The 15,441-nt window shown below is 37.1% G+C and overlaps 1 long non-coding RNA gene across 1 annotated transcript; it reads right to left on the minus strand.

Moving 5' to 3' along the window:
• Positions 1-516: 516 nt before the first annotated feature.
• Positions 517-13,452, minus strand: LOC121878036. The gene is made up of 4 exons (XR_006091090.1): positions 13,269-13,452; positions 10,721-10,839; positions 8,367-8,526; positions 517-1,916 (listed from the first exon to the last, which is right to left on the minus strand). It is a non-coding gene; the product is annotated as an uncharacterized LOC121878036 (long non-coding RNA).
• Between the last annotated feature and the right edge of the window lie 1,989 nt (positions 13,453-15,441).

Raw genomic sequence — 15,441 nt, forward strand, 5'->3', positions numbered from 1 at the left:
TCGTCACGGGTATTGGAAACATGAACGAAAACAATGCCGTCTCGTCTCCTCTTGCGTGTTTTAATATTCTATGTATTATTAATGAATTGCATTGTTCATTTCGCATATACAAACATTAATTCAATCAAATACATATTCAGTAATAAACAATAATGAATCTTTTGTACATATTTGTAAGATCAATTATGCGGTTTCCTTGAGGGCGCAAGTACAGCATACATTGCCGTTCCACTCTCACTCTTTGTTGTTCTTTAACATCAGTGGTTACTTTTACTGTACATTAAATAACATTAATTAAAACAAATATTTTTTTTTACATTAATTTTATTATAACAACAACCAGGGTCTTATTTTTTGTTTCCGGCGGATAACTGACATTGTAGGTGTAAACACGACAACAACAATAGCGTCCCATCTCCTCTTGTGTGATCTTATTATATTGATTTATATTGTATAAGGACCATTCATAAACATTATTTAAAGAATATAGTGACTTTCATTAATTGTATTGTTTTGGGGGAAGAGGGTAAAAAGCCACACAAAAGTTATGTAAAGGTCAGACCGGGGAAAGCATCTCATTATTATTGCTTTATTTTAATGGTAATTAATGATTCACGATACAACGATTCACCTTACACTGCAATATTGGAGCACACATTACCGTCGTTATTCGAGGCTTACGGTACACAGAAACGGAACCCTGCCTCCTACCTAACATCCCTATAAATGGTGCACCACCAACACGACAGGACATGACTTTAAGCTTGCCAAGTGATCGTGCAGATTGAACATATGGAAATATTTCTTCACACAGAGGCAAGTAGGCCAATGGAACAGTTTACTAGTATCGCAATTGTACTGTAGTGAAGTGACCTCTGCTTTCTAGATGGCGTTGCATTTCACTTCTAGAGTAATCAGATGGTGCCCTGTTCACTTACCTATCTGTTAAATAACCTAATTGTATTGGGAAATTGTGTAATGAGTGTGAGTCACTTGGACCTGGATGACAATAGAAGAAGCAAGCAGCCTGTGTTTTCCTGCCCTTAATCCATGTTTGTTTGGTGTTCTCTTGATCATTTTAACTCACATTTTACCTCAACACCCTGCCCACTTTGAGCAGTTAATATTGTGGGTAATTTTATAGGTTAAAATACTCAACAAATATAAATTTCCAAAGAAAATGCTTTACTGTATAATGTTTTTTTTTCTCTCCCTATATAAGACTCAATATACAGTCATAAATAGGTGTTGGCAACTTCAAATATTAACCCCCTGTGGACAATTACAGTGAACCCACAAAGATCAAGACTAAAAGGAGGGACCAGCTGTCCGAATCTTCCAGCAAATGTACTAAACGTATAAAAACGATAAATAATTATATAAAAAACACCCAAAATACAGTACATAATATCCTAACTACTGGGGATAGTTATACAGACGTTTCCCTGTGAAAAAGCCATAATTTTCAGCAACATATAACTGTACTCACTCTGTACTCAAATGTACTTGGCTAAAGGACTAAAAAAAATTATCTCTAGTGCAAACTGTGAGATGTTTATACTCAATTTAATTGCTATCTTGCAAGGATTCCAGCAAAGCAAGTTATAAGCCAAAAAACACCTTTACCATAAATATCCTATCACCTTCTAGCTGGGGGGAGGGGATGGTGGGGTGGTTTTTCAGGAACAGAACTCTTAAAAACTAGGGAATGCCGGTAGAACCTTCCTAATATTACAACCAGAACAATATTAAATAAATACCAGATAGTCCTTTAGGTCTACTTTACTTGCAGGTGCAGTAACATCAGGTTTAGTTAACTTTAGTTCCAGTTCACCTGAGGTCCAGCTCACTTTAGTCTAGTTCACATCAGGTCCAGCTCAATTCAGGTCCACTTAAGGCAGTGATGGAGAAAGAACCTGAAAATATTACTTAAGATAAAGTACTGCACTGTTACTATGTAAAAATTAAAACATGTACAAAGCAGCTTTCTTCAAAATTACTTCAATAAAAGTTTATTTAACTGAAGTGTAACAAAGTAAAAAAAATAAAAATAAAACATCATGCCTTTTAAATTTGCAGACCTCAATTACTTGCGGAAGATACACTGGATGTACCCAAGCATGTCTAAGGGTAGTTTTAAATTTGCTGGCATTTTCGCAGCCTGGACAGGGAGCTTTTCTTTACCTGTATTGCATACAGCTGCTCTCCTTCTGACGACAGGGTGAGGGACCCAAATCCAGGTTGCAAGTCAAAATGGCCATAAGTCGAAAATGCTTAAATAATACATAGCAAATCTAAAATGGGCATCTCTTTTTCTTCTCAACACCACAAAACTCTTACTTTTAAGCTTGCCAGCCATTTTAAAGTGAATTACAAACGAAAATTTTGTCAATACACAGCGCAATCACTGACGTTGGGACTCGAAAATACGTAATTGAACAAAATTTTGGTATGACCGAGGCAGGTCGTAAGTGAGAGTGGTCGTAAGTCGGGGAGGAGCTGTATATGTGTGAGTAGACACACATATATACAATACAGGTAAAAGAAATAATTGTCCTAAGGGCAAACACATACAGGGAAAATACATTTCCTTGCACACAAATAAAAATGCCCCCCGAATTTGAAGGGCATGCAGTATTTGCAAAGTATCATAACTGATTAATGATTAAATTCTGCTTTGAAAATGAAGCTAAATGTTATTAATATACTTAAAAGAAAACAAAATATGACTGAGAAACACTTTGTATTTACAATCCACATTAGGTTAATTTTTAGTTGAGTTTCAGCAATAGCTAATGTTCATATTTCTTGTGGCACACCAGGGCTGGAATATCAGTTCATCGCAGGTGTTAGTGATTTTATGCTTTTACGATACACTAAAACACTAACAAGAAAGTTACATCAATACCCACAGTAATAATGTGGCAGCTGCAGCTGACTAACACAACGTGTGATGAGAGAACAATAAGAAATAAACAGACAGCCTCATTAAAAAGTACCTAGGGAAGACAGACTGAGAAATGTTGTGGATTTTATATAAGAGTTGCACATCACAAGTGTAGCTTTAAGTAATACTTGTAACCCAATGAGAACAAAACCCCAAATACGTGGGAGTAACTCTACAGTGGTCCCTCGGTTAACGAGCACAATCCGTTCCAGCATGTTGCTCATTAACCGAAACCATTGTTTCAATGGGTTTTTGGGTAATTGGTTCCAGCTCACAGAAAATTGCCTAAATCCAACAAAAAATGTAGAAAGTACACTTACTTTGAGGTGTGTATGTAGAAGGCTCCTGGATGATGATGATGGGAATTAGAATGGGGATGGAGGAGAAGGGAGAAGAGAAGGCATTGGGGTGGAAGAGAAGTCACCCCATGGTGCCATTTCACCCATAAAATTTTAGTTCTCTTGGTGTAATTCAAGATTATTTTCTTTAAATCAACACTGCACTGCATAATATATTGTCAATATGTAAAATAAATTTCAAAATGACCAATAATTTGCTTGGAAACAGAAAAAAAGCATTTAGTTGAAGAGAGTCTCAAGCAATATGTTACCTCCACTGAAAAGAGAGAGAGACTAACGCCTGTTTGTGTGTTAACAGGCTGGATGGCGTGCCAGAAACTAGTTTCTTTACCTTCAATTATGTTCAATAATTGTTAAAATGACTAAAAAATATTAATATTAAACTTTTAAAATTATTGAATTGTATAAACTTCTTGATATTTACCTAAATAGTATGGAATTTAAGCCCTAAAACCGATTACTGTATTGGCGGACTAATACTACAGCTGGTGGACCGCCAAATGCAAGCGAAAACATGTTGAGGTCGGCTTGTAAAAAACTAGTTAATCGAGGGATTGCTCGTTAACCGAAGTTAAGAATCTTATGGAAGGTAACTCGTTAACCGAAATCTCGTTAACCGAGGCGCTCGTTAACCGAGGGATCACTGTACTAACACTCGAGGCTCACGCTCACAGTCTTCAAGAAGGACAATAATAGAAACTGAGCCAATTAGTGTTGCTGCAAGAATGAGACAAGTCTAGTAATAAGACTGGACTATTTTTACGTTTTTAGAGTACAATTATTGGTCATTCTGAAATTTATTTTACATATTGATAATATTTAGTGCAGTGCAGTGTTGATTTAAATTAAATACTGTAATCTTGAATTACACCAAGTGAACTTAAAATTTTATGGATGAAATGGCGGCATGAAGCATGGGGTGATTTCTCTTCCACCCCACTTCCTTCTCTTCTCCTTTCTCCTCCACCCCTACTTCTAATTCTCATCATCATCATCATCAACCAGGAGCCTTCTACACACACACCTCAAAGAAAGTGTATTTTATTAATTTTCGGTGAGCTGGAACCAATTACCCAAAAACCCATTGAAACAATGGTTTCGGTTAACGAACAACCTTCTGGAACGAATTGTGTTCCTTAACCAAGGGACCACTGTATATATAAAAACCAGGCATTTTCCTACAATAACTTAATAAGAAACATTGTACCATTACTAGAGTAATTTAATTAATATTCCCCAAAACAATAATTGACAACTCTGTTATGTACCTTTAAGTTTTACATATTTGATTGTTTTTATCTTAAGTATTTTGATGTGATACAATTATTTTGTCACACAGTACAACATACCCTGTCAATTCACGGATTTTTAGTTCGCAGACCTTGATTATATGCGGATGACACTCTGGATGTACCCAAGACTATCCAAGGGTAGTTCTAAAGTTGCCGAGATTTTCTGGACGGGATAGGGAGCCATTCGTTCTTGAGACAGTACTTTCTACCTGTATTGTATATACTGTATATACTTTTCTATAATTCTACCTCGTGTATAGGTCGACCTTAATTTTTGACCAAGAAATCATTTACTTATGCTATGCCTCGTGTATAGGTCGACTAAAGTTTTTGAGGGTAATGGCATATTTTATAGCATATAAAACTCATTTCAGAAAACCTTCACTAAAAACACTCTGCAACCTATAAACTGAGGCTCGCCGTGCCAGAAACACCGAGCACCGAAGGCAAATTGTTTACCATTTATTATTACGGCACTTTACACTGAAACACGGGTAGTTTCATAAAAAATATCTCGTATTTCCATTCAAGTATTTATTCAAGTCAACTAGGATAGAATATTATTGTAATACAACAGTTTTTTTTAACTGAAAACCATTCAAAAAGCGATTACGGTAACATCTTTTGAACAACGAAAGAAAATGAAAGTACAGTAATGGCAAAAAAAAAGAGATGGATTGGGAACGCTAACATATACGTGCACATTTAAGGATGCCGCGTCATTTATCTTTTTAAGAATATATACAAAAGATTCTTTATTGTTTATTACTGAATATGTATTTGATTTAATTAATCTTTATATATGCAAAATGAACAATACAATTCATTAATACTTAGAATATTAAAACACACAAGAGTATAAGAGACGACATTGTTGTCAGTGTTTACTTCCAATGTATACGTGTGCACTCAAGGAAACAGACATTTATCTTAAGAATATGTACGAAAGATCCATTATTGTTTATTACCGAATATGTATTTCATTGAATTAATGTTTATATATGTGAAATGAACAATGCAATTCATTAATAATAAGTAGAATATTAAAACACAAACGAGGAGACAAGACGGCATTGTTTTCGTGAGTGGCGATGGTTCTACATAAGAAACTGAAGAAATTAAGACCCTGGTTGTAGCTGTAGTGAACTTAATTAAAAAAAAATTATAAAATAATAATAATAATAATAAACGGTTTATTAATAGAGTTGCAGCCGGTGGCTGAAAATTTACCTGTATATATGTTTTAAGTAATGCTATTTAATGTTGATAAATGGAACACTAGCAGTAGCTTACCACTAATGGTAAAGAAATAAGGAGAGACGATTGGGAACTCCAACGTATGAACAGTAAGTGCGTACATGTGAAAACGTATCGTCATTTCTCTACATATGAATATGAGAGCAACACTTATTTACTGTTCATATATGTTTTAAATAATATTTACAAATGTAAAACAAATTCTATTCACCAATGGTGGTAAAGACTAAAACATAAGGACAGTCAATGAATATTGTGCGAGTTTTTACTCATGACGGTGTTGTAGTGATGGTTTGTCAGACCACAGCTTACATCTGAGAAACTCCAGTCTGACCGGACATTAGCCGAGGGCAAGTATAGGGTAACTCTGCGGTTGACCAAGGATTGTAAACCAACTAGCTCCCCCTCCCATGTCACACATGTAAGAAGGCACCAGCCGACTCTCTCCCAATATACAATAACCTACACCGCAGAAAGAAGTCCAGACCTGACCTCACAATTAGCCAGGTCACTTGTAACCCTTGGAGCCCAACTCAAGGCCTCTCGTGTTACACGGCCCCACCTGACGACTTCTCCTTACATCTCAGAAACTCCAGTCTGGCCCGACGTTTGGGAAGTCAAGTGTAGGGGAACTCTCACGGTTGCTCTCCCAATATACACATGGCCCCACCTGATGACTTTCCCAGATAGTTCTGAAAAGGTCCAGGCCTGACCGCACATTTGCGGGGTCAAATGTAAAGAGACCCTTCGCCGCCCCCCAGGCCAGCTGAACCTGACGGCTCGCTTCCCAATATATAGGACGTCCTGGTCCTCCCTCGAGGATTCGCAGAGAAGTAGTTGTCTTGTAACAAGGTGGCCAGCTACTACACCACCAGGCCTGCTCGAGAGAAGTCAGAGGCCGGAGGCAAGTCGCCTCCGGTCAGGACCGAGACTTCCCTCCGGTGTCCCAGCTAAGCAGGCGCCCTCCCGACACCAGTGTTCCAGCTCAGCAGTCTCCCTGCTAGGCCTCCCCTAGGTCACGTGAGTGTTTGTCAGAGCTTTCCATGGGATGAGTTACCTACGTGGGAAGTGTATTCATTTCATGTTCGTGTCCGAGAATCAGAGTGTCTAGTAACGTAATATGATGTCCTAGTAACGTAAATATAATGTCCTAGTAACTTCAATAGAAGGTGTTATTAATGGGTCCATGTCATGTCGTTAATTAATAAAGAGTTGTAACGAAGCAGTGTTTGAGAAGTCGCCCTTAAGACGTAATAGAAGTGTATTGACGTATAAGATACGATAAGTGTACTGACAGTGTAAATAACTATCACGGCCACGCTACCAAAGTCTTCCTCTCTTTATACTCTTATACTATCAATATTCTACCTATATGTAATCTTCTTCTTGTGAGTTTTGTCTCATTACAGTGTCATCAGGTTCAACTTCAACATAGACTACTGAACGCACGCTGTAAGGTAGGTTAGCCTATTGTAAGGTGGTGAGCATCATCTGCTGAAGGCACTCCACAGCTGTTCATTACTAATTGGTACATATTTTACGTTTCCATTGTTTACTGGCAGTAACCGGTAAATATATTTCATGTCTAAAACTAAAAGTTGCTCCTAGCCCTTCCTATCATGCACGGATTCAACCTAACGAAACTATTACCCATGAAAAGGTCGACCCCCAATTTATTGCCTAAAAATTTGGTCTTAAAACTCAAACTATACACGAGTATATACGGTATATGCGTGTAAACACACACACAAAACACATACAAATAAATAATAATGGGAAAATACTCTCACAAAAAATAACAAACAAATTTATTAAAAATGTGAGTCTACCCTCAAGTCTGTGCTTTATTATTAAAGTAATAAAGCACAGACTTAATAATAAAGCACGGACTTGAGGGTGGACTCACATTTTTAATAAATTTGTTTGTTATTTTTTGTGAGAGTATTTTCCCATTACAGTATTATTTATTTGTATGTATGTGTTTTGTGTGTGTGTTTACACACATATATATACAATACAGTAAAAAGAAATAATTGTCCTAAGGGCAACAGAAAATGAATATACATTTCTTTGTACACAAGTAAAAATGTATCCCCCCCCCACCCTCAGTCCGCAAATGTTATTCGCTGATTTGGCAATTCACAGCCATTTTGAGAACCTAACCCCTGCGAATTTGGTGGGTCCCTCTGTAATCTTCCATCATATCTCCAGCAGTCTTCCCTATCCATTAACTTTAGTAGGTTAGGTTAGGCAGGGGAAGTTGATAAACTTGACCACCCCTGGCTCTCTTCCTTTCCACATTTAGACTTGTGCATCTCTTGACCTAACTGGTTTCCACCCTCCGCTCCATATACCTACGCCATATCTACCCATCTCTATGCAAAACTTTGTCAATATCCATCCACCTTCTTAGCTCTGAACAGGGCCTACTGTACTGTCTTACACCCTGTTATGTCCTTGAGTACAGATATGTTCAATTAAGAGTTTAGCTATTAATAACAATGGACTTACAATACAGCAGCAGGTGAAGTTTGTGTCCATCTCTGGTTAACTTCAGTTGGCTGGTTATGTTGATGATGCCACTTGGTGATGGTAGGAAAGTATTCTTCCCAGTGTCTACAGTGTCACACCTTCTGGTCCACTGCCTCGGGAAGATGTTGCATCATGTCACCTGCAAATGGGGATTCTTTCTTCAGTATGTTAATAAAGAATGGCAAAATAACCTATTCATAATGGACGAGTTGATGGTTCTGGGTAAAGACAAGAAATAAACTCTGCCACATTCGTAGCAAGAAAAGATGCAGGGGGCAGTGTAAATGTGTGAAGGCTGCTCTACAGTGTACTGCTCTATGCCTGTGTGGAGGCCTATGCGACCGTGCACACAGTGATATCCCCGTTAGCCGACACAATTGGTGCAGAGCACTTCCGGGGATGAGAGATTTCTGGGCGACGAGACGACTTTCTCAAACCCGGAAAAACTCCTTTTCCCCAGAACCTTTTCCGGTTACTGGGAAAAGTTTCAGTGTCTAAACTAAACATCCTGCACAGACAGACACTCGCCCACTTCCCCAGAATGTTTCTGGGTGCTTGTGAAGTTTTCCTCGAGCCTGAACTACCGGAATCCATTAATGCAGTTCTAATTAAGTTAGAAACTTCATTTCTTTACTATAATAATCCAAAGTAGTTTATCTAAAAGCTATCAGACTTCCGGGTTTGAAAGATCCCAGCTAACGGAGAAATTACTGTTGGTCAATCTTGTATAGTAATGCAAAATTATGAACTGATTATTGGAGTTCTTCACCTATTCAACATCCAATTTAATTGTATTCTGTAGTATTTTGTATAACCATAAGTTGACACATTGCTGCCAAGATGTTCTAATATTTGATTATTAGCTGATTTAGGCCAAATTGTTAGTCATCTTGTTATTTTTTGCAGTTAATCTAATAACACAACAGTGATGATTTTTTTTACAACTATTAAGTATTTTCCCGTATGAGTGAGGTGGGAAATGGTTCGAGAGACTGTCATTTAATGGACAGGTGGCCAGATGACGATATATAATTTGTGATAAAGGCATTCTGGTTGCCTCTGAGGATTCACACCTATGAGAGATGTCCGTTTCAGTTTAATGTTGAATTCTGTTGATTAAAATTAATGTTTTTTACAGATTTGTGGTGTATGCTGTTAAAAACAAGTGTTAATGTTATTGATTTTTTGTTGCCTTTGAAAATATTTGCAATTCATAAAGCACAACAATTTAATATTACATGTTAAAAAACTGACTCATCAGCTCTTACAAGATGTTTATTATCTTTCAAAATAAATAAGATGTAATAATACAAGTTACCTATACAGTAGAATGTCGATTTAAAGCGATTCAATTTAAGATTATTGACTTAAAGCGACACCCACAATTAAGGACAATGTTTTAATTTAAAGCGAATCTTTCCTATTTTGTGCGAGTCAATCTGGCGCATCATATTTTAAAATTTGCATCTACTGTTTCTCTGGGCACGCTACACTGTCCTAAGGGCACAGCTGTACTGTACATGTACTAATGTACTAAATGATTACTTAAATATTTGTCTAGTGCAAACAATAGAATGTTTATATTCAAATTAATCACTATCTTAAAAGAATCTCAGCAATGTAAATTATATTCTCCCCAGTCACTTCTGTGACACTTTATAAACAAAAAATAAAAACTCAATCTGAAGGATATAAATAAACAAATAAATACTTCTGCCCACACAGGGGAGGGGGGTTGGGTTGTGTGCCTCTACCAACTGACCTTTAGCAACAGGTGCCAAGGGTCAGTCTGGAGAGACAACACATCCCAGCTGAGCTGCGATGTTCATTATCTTGTATAATTTTTGCCTTTTTATGCTTCCATTATTTTTCCTAAACATTCTCTGTTGAAATCAAATTGATAATCAGTGGCAAAGAGGATAAAGTATACTTACAGCAGAGGTGGTTGTGTGGTGTGCACTTAAACTGAAATAGGCCGAGTCGCCAGATGCACTATTGATACACTACCCACTGCTTCCACACTTACTATAACCTCCCACACAGAATACACACCCATCGGTGCAGGGTGAGATCGACGAGTTCCGAAAAGATACACATACAGTGTGATATGTCGGGAAGGTTGGTAAGTGTATCCTCATAGCCCCCCCCCCCTCCACTAGGTGTTGCCATATGGCTGACAATCAGGGCTGCCAACATACGGCTGGAACAACTTGCCTTTCCCAATACCTATCGTCACTGGTCTCAAATTGTTCACACTACAGTATGCACCGATACTTTTTGTTGCGAGTTTACATAATGGGTAGAAAAATTTATATATACCCCCTTTAGTTTACCTTGGCATAGGTGGTGATGGTGCAGTGTTGGTGGTGGCACCTCTTGTTCCAGGCTCCACTTGGTCATTTTCAGCTGTTATGGTACAGTTTAATTTTTCAAAGTTTTGTTGTAACATCTCCTGTAACAAACAAAAATTATATTTACTAAAAGTAACTAAGTGAAGATACGTTAAGTTAGGTCAGGTTAGCATTAGGGTGTTCAATATAGTAATCCAGAAGGAATAAGCTGGGCCTAATCTTCATGTTATCCATTCTTTCATCTGAGGTTCTAACTATGGCCAGTAATGAACGTCAATGACTTCACAAGTTGAGAAAAATTTAGCCAAGTGACATAAACAGAGGGCAATGTTTGGGCATTCAATTTACATATTGAAGTAAAATAGAGGTTAGCTTACTTCAAAGTTACGGCTATTTTGTAAAGGTGTATTAATATGTAGAAAAAAGTTCACCCAATTCCGACAATTCCTTCTGGTGGTAGCCATTGTCTACACCTTTACCTATTTTATTTAAAGGATCAGGATTAATGGTACAGAACTTATACAGGTTGTCAACAGCGAACAATGACGAAGTAGGAAAATTTTCACGCGTGACTCATTAAAGGCAAGAAAAAGATTTCTATCGTTACAAATGATCCTAGACACGTACTTTTAATGCCATAACATCAGTACTGTATTCGCTGTGTTTTTACCCCATAATTTCCCTCATCCTTCATGCCCCGCCCACTAACAGGGGATTTATGATCGTAGGATACGAAAAAGTCTTAAAACATACTTAAAATCATAATAGAACATTGTCGTTTCTTTTAATATACTTAAAATCATCAAAACAATAAGTATTATAGGAAAAATAACGAAAATCGACAAACAATTTCTGGCGGTAGCCATTGTCTACACCTTTACCTAAAATAAATACAGTAAGCATCTTTATTAACATTACATTACATTTATACCGGTCTTTTGTTTAGTTATTAATACATCTCTCTTCTTCTCATATCTATATAGAGCCAATAAATGATGTGTGTCATATTTTTAGTTTTACATGATCTTTTAGACTGATTCTATTCTCTTTTAATTGTTGTGGATACCATTAACAGTCATCACAATTCTCTATTAACTGTCTCTCCTCACATTTATACGGGCTCAGTGATAAAAAAATTATATATAAACCAGGCATTTTCCTACAATAACCTAATAAGAAACATTGTACCATTACTAGAGTAATTTAATTAATATTCCCCAAACAATAACTGACAATTCGTGGATGATACCCAGGATGTATCCAAAAATATCTAAGGGAAGTTCTAAAGTTACTGACATTTTTGCGGCCGGGATAGGGAGCCATTCGTTCTAGAGACAGTAATTTCTACCTGTATTGTATATGTGTGTGTGTACACACCAAAAAACACAAACAAATAAATAACAGCAAAACAGAATATATTCAGCTGTGACAAAATTAACCCAAGAAACGACGAAGGTCCTCGAAAAAATCACCCCCCTCCCCAAGCAACCTATTTTGTCGCAACTTGGAAATAATCTTCCCATAAAAATAATAACTTCCATAATCCACACCCACATCATGAATATAGCCAGACCTGGAACTTTTGCCAAGGCCACAAGGGAAATGTTCGCCGCCAACTTCCTACCAGACATGGCATTCCCAAACGACGTACCTATTACCAAAATTTTTAACATTACCGTATATACAAACCAGAGAGCACCGCAGATCAAGTAACATCAACCCAAGAACAGGTTATTCCCGACATACATCCTGACCCAACAAGCGAGGAAGTAACGATGGCGGACGAAGACGAAACCACCACAAAAACAGAACACCCCGCCAAATTCAGCACTCCAAAAAAAGAATCAAACAGAAACTATGGCACCACCACCTTGACCCAGAAAGACCACGGAGAATGAAGACCTAAGGAGACGAAATTGGTCTACGATTGTTCTCCACTACAGCTCCCCCATAGTCTCAACAGAAAGACTCATGGCAGGATAAAATCCACATATACTACAGACATAAACCTAGAAGACACACACATTGAAACACTAATTAATAAAGGATGACTCATTACAAGACAACAGGAGAGAGAGTTGATCAGTCCTCATATAAAAAAAATCTGCCTGGTTCTGCTGACTGACAGGAGGGTGTCAGGGGAACACCGGTCAGCAAAAAATGGCACAAACCAGCTCTAGGCACCAGCCTTCATAATAAACAAACTTAAAATAATCCAACACAATGTTTTAGCATGGATCCCACAGAGAGAAAGCAAACTACACAACACATACCGTAGCATAGACCCAGATATTCTCCTCCTGAATTCGAATGGTAAGAAAAACTCGGAAAAAAATTAAAATATTTAACTGCACAGTCTACCAAAAAACAGTCAAGACCCACTACATGATGGAACTGTCATAGCCATCAAACGAAACATACAACACAAGATACACGACTCATTTCAAGAAAACTTTCTGGCCATCAACATAAACAGCCCAACAGAACCCTCATAATCGGCACCTGTCACTTCACTTCACATTTTACTTACCAATTTGTTAGTGACGGTGTAGTATTACTGTTCACTTGTGTCCGCCATACACAACACCTTCCGCCATTCATTATTCCTTCATCCATTTCTCTGGCGAAGATTTGTTCATCTTTCGTAATGGTATAAACATAACACAAGTCTCAACTATAAACAATAAATACAACAATTATTAAAGCTGTAGCCAGAGGATCAAGCTCCTACGTGGTGTTCATACTCTTCCCCGATGCGATTTTGTTTACCTCAACACTATGTCAATTCTCACGTCTTATAGGGAGGAGGACATGGCGGTTTGATTGACAAATTTAAAACACATTAATGTCACCAAACAAAAATTTCAAAACCTTACTTAACTTATTAAAGGTTATGATTCATTTAAGAAAACACCATCGCATACCAAACGCCGAAAATACCACAAGAACTAGCTTCTCTCTTTATTCAAACGCCCAAATATTTATTAGATAATTTTCATACTTCGTCTGTAAAAAACTGTAGATATTTTCATAATTAGGACGTAAAACTACGCGATTATTTTTTATTAATCCCACGTATTGTGCTAAACAATGAGTGGGGTTAGGTTTTATTTACTTGATCCTCTTCACCACTGATCGGCTCGTGAAGCCGCTTGGGCGATCGGTTACAACTGATGTATAGTACAGTTCAGTACAGAACAGTACAGTACAGTACAGAAAAATACAGTACAGAACTGTACAGTACAGATGTCCCTCATTAATGTAACAACTGATGTACAGTACAGAACATTACAGTACAGATGTCCCTCATTAATGTTACAACTGATGTACAGTGCAGTACAGTTCAGTACAGAACAGTAGAGTTAGTACAGTACAATACAGTACAATGTCCCTCTTTATTGTTACAACTGATGTATAGTACAGTTCAGTACAGAACAGTACAGTACAGAAAAATACAGTACAGAACTGTACAGTACAGATGTCCCTCATTAATGTTACAACTGATGTACAGATGTACAGTTCAGTACAGAACAGTACAGTACAGATGTCCCTCATTAATGTTACAACTGATGTACAGTACAGTTCAGTACAGATGTCCCTCATTAATGTTACAACTGATGTACAGTACAGTACAGTTCAGTACAGAACAGTAGAGTTAGTACAGTACAATACAGTACAGATGTCCCTCTTTATTGTTACAACTGATGTATAGTACAGTTCAGTACAGAACAGTACAGTACAGAAAAATACAGTACAGAACTGTACAGTACAGATGTCCCTCATTAATGTTACAACTGATGTACAGATGTACAGTTCAGTACAGAACAGTACAGTACAGATGTCCCTCATTAATGTTACAACTGATGTACAGTACAGTTCAGTACAGATGTCCCTCATTAATGTTACAACTGATGTACAGTACAGTACAGATGTCCCTCATTAATGTTACAACTGATGTAGTACAGTTCAGTACAGTACAGATGTCCCTCATTAATGATACAACTGATGTAAATAAATGTATCTTTAACAGGGTGAGTTAAAAGTCAGTTATAATAGGAGAAAGTTATTTATTTCCTTGTTTACAACGACTGATTTAACTGAGAACTATTTACGTGAATGTGTTGTGATGTAGTCACTGAAGAGCGGCGACGTACAGTACAGTGTCTGTAAAAAAAGAAAAGTTTCCACTGAGAAGGTATATTAATACACCCTGTACCTGTACCCTAGTGGCAGGAATGTCGACTGAGGACCACCATATGTACGGTAATAACACAGTAAATATAGTTTATACCTTTAGAATAACTCAAGAGGCACTAGAGTGTGAAGTAAGAAGACGATCTGTGACCAAGAGGAGAGAGTAAAATAAACTTAACAAGACTTAACATTGTTTCCCTTACCAAAGTGACACACTCTTAAATATTAAATGCTTATACATTTATTTAAATAATTGAGTGAACAATTGGTAAATTTTTATTTATTTTAACTAGTAATTAGCAAATACAAAATAAACTAAATAAATAAATCAAAAAAGGAATATATGCAGAAATAAAGGAGAAATACCAAAAATATCCAATATTACCAAAACTATAATAAAAACCCACAATAAAAACTAGAAACAAAAAAGATGGGGATCATCCTTCTAGTGACACAAGGATCATGGAGGGACTCCCCTAACATAAAAAGCCCTGTGGGTATGAGATGTT

Source organism: Homarus americanus, unplaced genomic scaffold, assembly GCF_018991925.1.
Source record: "Homarus americanus isolate GMGI-L3 unplaced genomic scaffold, GMGI_Hamer_2.0 scaffold6734, whole genome shotgun sequence".
In the NCBI taxonomy this organism is placed as follows: Eukaryota; Metazoa; Arthropoda; class Malacostraca; order Decapoda; family Nephropidae; genus Homarus; species Homarus americanus.